Source organism: Phyllostomus hastatus, unplaced genomic scaffold (assembly GCF_019186645.2).
Source record: "Phyllostomus hastatus isolate PE091 unplaced genomic scaffold, TTU_PhHast_1.1 phas_contig_40, whole genome shotgun sequence".
Lineage (NCBI taxonomy): Eukaryota > Metazoa > Chordata > Mammalia > Chiroptera > Phyllostomidae > Phyllostomus > Phyllostomus hastatus.
Window position 1 is genome coordinate 88346791 of NW_025333872.1, and position 10417 is coordinate 88357207.

A 10417-nucleotide genomic window follows, 5' to 3' on the forward strand; every position below is an offset into this window, starting at 1 on the left:
TTGTGTGACATCTTCTCTCTCCACCTTCCACCAACTTCCTTTCCCTTTTCCTCTGGGCTTCTTTTGTCCTTCCCTTTCTTCCCATTTCCCCTTGCTTTTGCCACTCTCCCCTCCCCCACTCCTAACTTCTCTGAATTAAGTGATTGCCAATTGCTCTCAGGAAGCACACAGTTGGAGACACACCTGAAAACAGAGAGCACCTGGCCTGCCCACAAAGCTAGCTTTATGAGGGTCTGATGATCCTATTGGAGCCAAGCCCGCCCCCCCCGCCAAATCCAAATAGTTTATTATTAGAGTCTCAGGGCTGACTTCTGAGCGTGGCAAGTAGTCTCAGAACAAAACTTGGGTGACGTGCGCATTTCTCATGCCCTTTTTGACTTGTGGGCTTCTAAGGCAATATTTTAGACCCATTTCCCCCTCGCTCTGATAGCTGTTCCATCCACCTCTTACCCCAAGCTGCTCCAACAGAATACCATAGATTGGACAGACTGGGCAACAAAGAGTTATTTCTCACAGTTCTGGAGGCTGGGAAGTCCAAGATCAAGGCATCAGTAGGTCCGATGTCCAGTTTGTACACAGCCGACTTCTCGTTGCGCCTTCCTGTCGCGCAGACCAGAATGAGAACGCGCACTTCTGTGTCTGATGAGGTCGGGCTTGTTCAGGGTGCTATGGCCGTAGACCAAGCACTTGTGTCTATTTAGAATCTCATCATAGGAGCTTCACCCTCACGGCGCAACTCCCTCCAAAGCCACCACCAGCCTCCATGCAGAGCATTTTAACATAGGCATTTTTGAGAGAGAAATATTCCATGCGTAACACCATCAGTGCATCTCACACTTATTTAGAATCCAAATGAGAATCATTTGGTGATATCCTATGTGTCAGCCTATGGACCTCTCCTGGTAAGTAGAGGATTCCTGATAAGTGGGTCTGCAGCATTGGTCTGTCATTGCATCAAACAGACTTCAGAGAAAGTAACCATGGACTATGTATGGGGCTCTCTCTCTGGGGATAAGGGGTTGTTTGCCCAGAAGACTCTGGTTCAGAGTGTCTCGAGGGGTTCAGGATTGCACATGAACATTCTCTGTCTACTAAGGTTCGAGAACCTCAATTTGAAAACACATCTCCGCCCCCAGTACTGGCAGAAGGGCCTTCCACCCCCAGTACTGGCAGAAGGGCCACAGACTGGGGTGGAGCCTGCTCCATAGATACCCTCCCTGACACCGGGTGTAGAGTGGGCGACACGCACAGGTATCTGAACACCAGGAGGGTGTGTGTGTGCGAGGGACACGCCTGTCTTGGCTTCTGAAGGGGCCGCTATTCTCTCCAAGTCACTGAGTGGGTCGTAGACGTAAAGAGCACTGGTGAAAAGTAACTACACAGTACACATGAAAGATAATAAAGATGGAAGCTTCTTTGCAGCTGTTCATTTACTACCTGGTTTTTATTGAGGTATAATTGCCATATAACATAATATTAATTTCAGGAATACAGCATAATGATTTGATGTTTGTATATTCCCTATCTGATTGAAAAGAAAACTGCATTACTAAAATTATAAACCTGTTTTATGGGCTTACTATGTATAAAAGTAGTACCAAAGGTCTTAGATGGTGTGGCTCGATGGATTGAGCACCAGTCTGTGAACCAAAGTGTCGCTGGTTTGATTCCCAGTCAGGGCACATGCCTGGGTTGTGGCCCAGGTCCTCAGTGAGGGGGTGTTTGAGAGAAAACCACACATTGATGTTTCTCTCCCTCTCTTTCACCTTCCCTTCCCCTCTGTCTAAAAATAAATAAGTAAAATCTTTTCTTAAAAGATTTTAAGAAAGGGAGGGAGAAAGAGAGAGAGAGAGAGAGAGAGAAAAACATCAATGTGTGGTTGCTGGGGGCCGTGGCCTGCAACCCAGGCATGTGCCCTGACTGGGAATTGAACCTGCGATAGTTTGGTTCGAAGCCCGAGCTCAATCCACTGAGCTACACCAGCCAGGGCTAATAAGTAAAATCTTTTTTTTTCTTTTAAGATTTTATTTATTTTTTTTTTAGAGAGGGGAGGGAGGGAGGGAGAGAGAGAGAGAGAGAGAGAGAGAGAGAGACATCAATGTGTGGTTGCTGGGGGTTATGGCCTGCAACCCAGGCATGTACCCTGGCTGGGAATTGAACCTGGGATACTTTGGTTCCCAGCCCGCGCTCAATCCACTGAGCTACACCAGCCAGGGCTAATAAGTAAAATCTTTAAAAAAATAAAAACAGCACCATGGGTGAGGGAATATAGTTATAATACAGCAATGTTGCTATTAATTTCAAGCATTGTTTTAGGTGAAGAGGCTAATTACAATCTCCAGGGCAAGTAGTTAAGAGAAAGTTTGGAAAGAACACAGCAGCAGCAGCAACGGGGCGATGAACACAGGAGCGGACGGTTTCCGGAGTGCACGGCCCGTGAGACACTGAAGGCGAGGGACAGAGACCGGCCCCGGAGGGACTTCCCAGCCCGGGAGGGACGTCCCAGCCCCGGGCGCAGCTGGATGCAGAGTTCCAGAGAGAAGCTCCCCAACAGAAGCACACCAAGGTTTAATCGATCATCTCCAGGATGTTGCCCTGGCTGCTGTGACTCAGTGGACTGAGTGCTGGTCTGTGAACCACAGGGTCACGGGTTGGATTCCCACCTGGTCAGGGCGCAGGCCTGTGTTGGAAGCCAGGTCCCCAGCTGGGGGCCACGAGATACTGCTCACAACCACGTTCCTCTCCCTCTGTCACTCTCCCTGTCCCTCTCTCTGAAAATAAAATCCTCAAAAAAGTGTAATTCATGTAATCCTTTAAGTGCTGCCGTTAGTATTTGTAAAAAGTCATTCCATTTGACAGTAACGTACAGGTTAGATCTTCTCACTTTGCAATATTCCCAAGTTTACAGAACGGCTGGCCCAAATAGTTTACATGTAACCAAAATTTTTTGGTTTTACTTTTTTTCAGGTAACATACCCATAGAGTGAAATGTATAAAGAACAATAATAATCTTAAGTCTCTGGCTTGATGAATCTTTCCATGTCTTAGTCAAATAATTTCGAAATTAAAAATTTTAATATTCTTGCGGATTTCTCTCAATAGTCGAATTATCTGTGCTTTTAAAAATGTGACATTGTAACAGGGCAGAGCGGGCGGGTCCGCGTGAGCCACGCTGGTGAAAGACTCTGCAGTTAATGCCTGGAGGAGCAGGTCTTTATTTACAGCATTCTGGCCTCCGGGCAGCTGCGAGCATCACTGGGCTCTGAGCCCAGTTTCCCCAGGAGACCCAGCACTTCCCATGCTCCCCACCAGCCTACTAGCCCAACGCCCCCAAGTAGAAGCCCCCCATTTCCTTATCTTAAGTCGACTGTGCAAGGAGTTCTCCAGTCCCTCTGCAAGGTGCTAAAGTCGCCATCCTCACGCAGCAGCTGTCTCCTTTCAGGACCCGGGACCCGTGCTCATTAGCCTCCATTTTAGCAGCGCAGAAAAGCCTGTTCCGTGTTCCTCTGGACCGTGGTGAACTCGGGAAAGACACAGGTCTTCAAGTCCGGGTCAAATCCAGGTGCAGCAGACCAGGATCTTGCAAGGAAGCCCTCCTTCCTCCCTGCAGGCAGCCCACCTGGCCTAATCCCTCGCTGCAGCCCGCAGGGCGCGAACCCTCCTTCTGCTTCCCAGACCTCACCGCGGAGACTCAACGGCTCCCGCGCTGGAGTTTAAATTTCCGCTCCTCCCCCGAAACCCCATTTCCGACTCCTCCCACACGGGGTCTAATCTGCCTGCGGCTTCTGGCTGTCTCGGCAGCGACCCAAGCAAGTCCGGGCAGTGTGTCCCAGTGACACAGAGCAAACCATTCCCGCACTCGCGTGCAGGCACCGTAACCGGGGAACCTCCTCCCCGCTCCTTCACCGGTGGGAGTCATGCCCGGCTCCCTGGCTTGCCAGGGCGGCTGGCGACCTATTTAGCACCACTTCCGCTTCTCCTCCCCCCAAACCAGGTTTATGGGAATATCTTCTACATCCTTGTTACAATCTGAAGTGTGTGTGGGGTCTCCAAATGAGCAAGGCACCCTAAGTATCATAAAGGAATTCGAAACAGCCCAGCCCTTTTGCTTGAAGGTGTTTCGATTACTGTGCCCTCTGACCACTATTTCAATCGCATGTCAGTACTCTGTCTTTAAAGACTTCTCAGAGCCCGAATCCCACCAAGGGAACCTGTCTCCTGAAACACCGCCCCACCCCACATGCTGTATTTGTCAGCATGTGCTTCATAGACTTCCTGCATCAAAATCGCCCGTGAAAATGTCCAAGGAGTTGGTTTCCCACCCCCCAGTACGTCTTCAGTCGGTTTGGACCTGGGCACAGAACCGAGTCCTGGGGTGAGGCTTCGGGAAGCAGCCCCGCCCCCACCCTGAATGTGTGTGGGCTGAGGAGAGGAAGTGGGGCTAAACTCTCCCAGCCCAGGCCTGGTCTCTGGGTTGAGGGGAAGGAATTGCTTAGAGTCTCTGGGCCAAACCTCTAAGGAGCAAACCCCAACTATGAGGCCCTGGAGGGGCCTGCCTGGGAGGCCCAAGTGACCCCACCTGCCCCCAGTGGCACCGGCACACAGCTCGCGCACACAGAGCGGCTCACCCCCACGCCCCCCAGCAGAGTTCCCCACCCGCGCCTCGCCCACACTGTCCCCCCTTTCCCGCTGGGAAAGCTCCACAGCCACGAACACAAAGGTCTTCCCCAGCACACGTGTGCCCTCACGTCACACTGCCACGCCCCCCTCGTCTCCACGCCCTCTGCCCAGCCCTGCAGGGAGGTTCCAATGCCTCCACCGTCCTCCCTGACACCGTCCCCTCCTGTCGTTCTCACGGTCACACCACCCAGCGGGAGTGCAGCGGTGCCTCTGCGGCCCTGACGTCCGTGTCCCCGAGAGCTCACGACGGGAGCACCTTCCCGTCGCCTACGGCCCCGGGCCGTCTGCTGTGCAGAAGTGTCCATTTTCAGTTGGGTTGTTTCTCACTATATTATTAAGTATAAACGTTCTGTATATATTCTCGATACCCATCCCTTACCAGAGATATGAGTGGAAAATATTTTCTTTGTGGAAATTGTCTTTTCACTTTCTGGGAAACACAAACATGTTCCAGTTTGAAGAAGGCAAATTAACCTACTTTTTAGGAACTGAGTTTCCCGGGGGCAGTAGCCTCCGGCGCCTGCGGGGAGTTTGAATTTAGGCAGCGTGGGATCCCGGGCCCCGCCGCGCACAGACGTGGAGTGGAGCACAGTTGCCGAGAGCAGGACCGCAGCCCGGGCAGGGAAGCTCTGCCCCGACAGCGCGGACGGGAAGAGGCCAGGACCTCCGGGGGCCGGCAGCCTGCGCAGCTCTGGCCCCGAGCCAAGGGGCTGAGCTTTGCAGCACCGTTCCAGAAGGTGGGCCCACCGCGGGAGCTGCTGACCCTGGCACCACCCGGGAGCTGCGAGAAAGCAGGCTGGATGGAGCTGGCACACAGCGGTGAAGAAGAAGGCAGCGCCCGGGACCTCAAAGCTGGAGGCGGGAGGCTCCCCTCTGGAGCTCCGTGGGGGACCAGTAGTCCTGGGAGGCAGAGCCAGCCCTTGGAAAGGCGATCTGATCTGGAAGGCTTAAATCCCCTCTTGTTTCGCCGGTGAAGCGCGACCTCGTGTGGCCATAATCTGAACTACATTTCCTGCGGTTCAGAAAACAAGGCCCTGAGTTAAAAACCCGAGGTGGTGCCCCGAGAGGCCGGTCCTGTGTGCCTGGAGGACTATCCGTCTGTGCTAATCTCCCAAGAAGAGGGAGGGGATATCCGTTGGCCCTGTTGAACCAGGGAAGGGCTTCCCTGGCTGGTGTGGCTCAGTGGAATGAGTGCCGGCCTGCGAACCAAAGGGTCGCTGGTTGGATCCCCAGTCAGGGCACAGGCCTGGGTTGCGGGCCAGGTCTCCAGTTGGGTGTGCAAGAGGCAACCACACACTGATGTTTCTCTGCTCTTTCTCTCCCTCCCTTCCCCTGTCTCTAAAAACAAACAAACAAACAAACAAACAAACGGAAGGGCCAAGAAACTGTCCACAGAGGACAGGCCAGGATCAGAGAAGGGCCATGTGGTTCTCCCTGAATGTTGGGCAATTATCCCCTATGAGTACACGGTTTAGGTGTTCCCCCACCCCTGAGTACACCCGGGGTACTGATGGGCTCCAGGTCTGTGGCTACACACGAACGCAGGGGAGTGTCCCCTGTGGGTGCGAGTGGTAAAAGCCATTCTGTGGGGACGTGCTGACCCTCCCCCCTGTGCAGCTGCCATCCCTACGATGCGTAATGGGGGTGAAACAGTACCAGTTGCCCAGAGGACATGAGGACATCACAGAAACTATAGGAGAGCGGGGGAAGTTGGGAGCAATTAGGGCCTCCCACCGTCCTTTTAACTCTGCCGGGTGGCCAGTGATAGGGCCACATGGCACATGGAGGGTGACAGTTGATGCGAGGGAACTCAGCAAAGTCACATCTCCACTGCACGCAGCATCCCCTCTGCGGTGGGCTTGATGGGCCAGTTACCTAATGAGCTGGGAACCTACCACTTTGTAGCTGACCTAGCAAATGCCTTTTTCCCACTGATGGTGCTCCAGAGTCAAGATCAGGGTGCCTTCGTGTGGGAAGGCCGGCAGTGGACCTTTACCGACTCCCTCAAGGGTCCTTGCACAGCCCGACCATATGTCACAGGCTTGTGGCAGAGGACCTGGCTGAGTGACCACCTCCACAGGTGCGCCTGCTCCATTACACTGATGACATCGTGTTAACTGGTGATTGTCCTGGAGAATTAGAGAAGGCCATGACACAAACGCTGTCCCACCTGAAGTTCTGTGGCTGGGCAGCCAAGGAAACCAAGCTGCAAGGGCCTGGATCATCTGCCGAATTCTTGGGGGTTGTCTCATCAGGTAAGACAAAAGTCATCCCTGATGCGGTGATGAATGAAATTCAGGCGTGCCTTAGCACTGTGAAACAGCTCCAGACGTGTTTGGAGATCCACAGGTGCTCTACCCCACCCAACTTACAGGCCCACCCAAGCTGCTTTTCCATAGGAATAACTGGTCTTGCTTCCTAAATCCTATCCAACAAGCAACAGTTGGCTTCAGTGAGTCCTAGTGGCAGCCAGATTATTCACAGGTGGGCTTCACCTGGGTGTCTCCAAGCCCAGCACAGGAAGCAACCATCTCAGATTGCTTTACAGCTCAGGCAGGGTACCCTGGGCAAAACACAGGTGGGGGCTGACCTTGGCCTGCACTGCTGGGCACCACTGGAAATCCCAGGGCCAGTGTACCCAGTGGGCAGCTATAGACCACATTGGAGCACCACCCCCCTGCGCCTGCACAGCTGGTCCTCCACAGAGGGCAGAGGTTGGTGGTCGATGGTCACAGCCAGTCCTTGCAGCTGACTAGCCTGGGTAAATCCGTCCCATTGATCTGCCAGCAGCAACCAAGGCTCAACTACAAGAGGAGGGTGTACTTAGCTCTCACAAAGGGCGCACCTGGAATACCTGGCTTGGGTGACAGGGGAGGCTGTACCACTGGATCTTATAGGACACCTTCTGCATTAGGCCACACTACTAAGACAGGGAGTCAAAACAGCTCTACCTAATACATAGAAACAAACACAGGGAGGCTGCCAAAATGAGGAAACAAAGAAACATGGCCTAAATGAGAGAACAGATCAAAATTCCAGAAAAAAACTACACAACATGGAGATAGTCAATCTATCAGATGCAGAGTTCTAAACACTAGTTATAAGGATGCCCAACAAACTTAATGAGGACCTGAGCAGCATGAAAAAGAACTGGCTAGAAACAAAGGACATACTAATTGGAATAAAAGCAATTTATAGGAAAACAACAGTACATGGATAAAGCCAAGAATCAAATCAGTCATTTGGAACATTCAAGGAAGTGAAAAACAAGCAATCAGAACAAGAAAAAGAAAAAGAATCCAAAAGAGGACAATGTAAGCAGCCTGTCAGACAACTTCAAGCATTCCAATATTTGCATCACAGAGGTATCCGAAGAAGAGAAAGAGAAAGAAATTAGAAATCTATTTGAAAAAAATAATGAAAGGAAACTTCCCTAATTTGGTGAAGGAAATAGACATGCAAATCCAGGAAGCACAGAGAGTGCCAAACAAGATGGATGCAAAGAGCCCCACTCCAAGACACACATCATAATTAAAATGCCAAAGGTATTTTTATAAAGAGAGAATCTTACAAGCAGTAAGAGAAAGGAAGTTACTTACCCATAGGCGAGTCCCCCTAAGACTGTCAGCTGATTTCTCAAAAGAAACTTTGCTGGCTAGAAGGGTCTGGCTAGAAATATTAAAAGTCATGAAAAGTAGGGGCCTATAGCCAAGATTGCTCTGTCCAGCAAAGCTATCACTTAGAATCGAAGAGCAGATAAAAAGCTTCCCAGACAAGAAAAAACTAAAGGACTTCACCAAACCATTAGTATATGAAATATTAGAGGGACTTATTTAAGAAAGATAAGATCAAAACTATGAACAGTAAAATGGCAAAAAAATACAAATCTGTCAACAACTGAATCTAAAAAACAGACTAAACAAGAAGAGTAGAGACAGAATCATGGACACAGAGAGCATTTTAGTGGTTGCCAGATAAGAGGGAAGTGTAGGGAATGGGTGAAGAGGTGAAGGAATTAGCAAGTACAAAGAGGTAGTTACATGGTAGCTGTGGGGGATGTAAAGTACAGTGTAGGAAATGGAGCAGCAAAGTAACCCACGGACATGAACAATGGGGTCAGGATGGCCTAGGGAGTATGTGTGTTTGGGGGGGGGTGCTAACTGGAGGGGGGCAACGGGATAAAAAATTGGGACAACTGTAATAGTATAATCAATAAAACATAATTAAAAAAACAAAAGAGCAAGAAAAAAAGGACCTTAACGTGAAACTCAAAATCATAAAACTCCCAGAGTAGAAAAAAGAAAAAAAAACATAGTACAATCTTGAGAATTTCCTTTAGCTGTATATTTTTTCTGATATGTCGCTTTGTCAGGAGAAACAAAAGAAAAAATAAACAAATGGGACTGCGTCAAAATAAGTTTTTTTCAACCCTGGCTGGTGTAGGTCCATGGATTGAGCACGGGCTGGGAACCGAAGTGTCGCAGGTTCGATTCCCAGCCAGGGCACATGCCTGGGTTGCAGGCCATGACCCCCCAGCAACCACACATTGATGTTTCTCTCTCTCTCTCTTTCTCCCTCCCTTCCCTCTCTAAAAAATAAATAAAAATAAAATCTTAAAAAAATAATAAGTTTTTTTTTCACAGCAAAGGAAACTCATCAAAATGAAAAGACAGCCTAGTGAACAGGAGAACATATTCACCAATGATACAGCTGAGAAGGGGTTATGACCCAAAACTGAAAACGAGCTCATACAAGTTAACAACAGAAATCAAACAACTCAATTTAAAATGTGGGCACAGGACCTGAACAGACACTTCTCCAAAGAGGACACAGGGATGGCCACCAGACATATGAAAAGATGGTCAATGTCATTAATCATCAGAGGTTTTGTGGGTCAGCTGCAGAGGCTTTTGGGGTGTAGAGGGGCCGGGGGCGTGTCCTCAGGCAAGAGAGACAAGGTGCCACTGGTGGAAGAATTAGGGTCACTTCAAAAGGGAAGGTGTTGAAGGCGCTGGTGTTTTTAGGACGCCAAAGAAGTGTGTAAAACTATGGCGTGGGCTCATTAGAGGGGAAAGGAGTGTCTGGTGGGAGTCCAGGTTTCCAGAATGGGCCGGCAGATGGCGCTGAGTTCAAGGTGTAGGGCAGCGAGGGTGGGGGTGGGGTGGGGATGGGCGGTCTTCACAGCGGGAGGGGGAGTGGTGCGCAGAGTCGGGGCTTGCAGCTGCGGTTTAGTCCACACCTCGAGCGCCCTCTGACCTCTTCACGTCTGGATGCCAGGGGCTCGGGAGCCCACCTACCCAGAAGCCTTTAGTGTAGCGGCGTTGCTGTGGGGGGTGGGGCGGTTAGGGAGCGCTTCTCGAGGCGCGGGGCGGGGGTATCGAGGGGGCTTCTTCAGAAATTCCCGCTTCGTCCTCCTCTCTCCCTCTGCCCTTCCCGCCTCCTTGCCCATTCGCCCAGAAAGACTTTTTTTTAAAAAGATTTTATTTATTCATTATTTTTTTTAGAGAGGGAAGGGGGGAGGGAGGGGGAGAGAGAGAGAGAGAGAGAGAGAGAGAGAGAGAGTCATCAATGTGCGGTTGCTGGGGACCATGGCCTGCAACCCAGGCAGGTGCCCTGACTGGGAATCGAACCTGTGATAGTTTGGTTCCCAGCCCGAGCTCAATCCACTGAGCTATGGCAGCTAGGGCCAGAAAGACTTTTTTGATGGCGTCGCCGGCTAATTTCAGCCCCTCTAGCC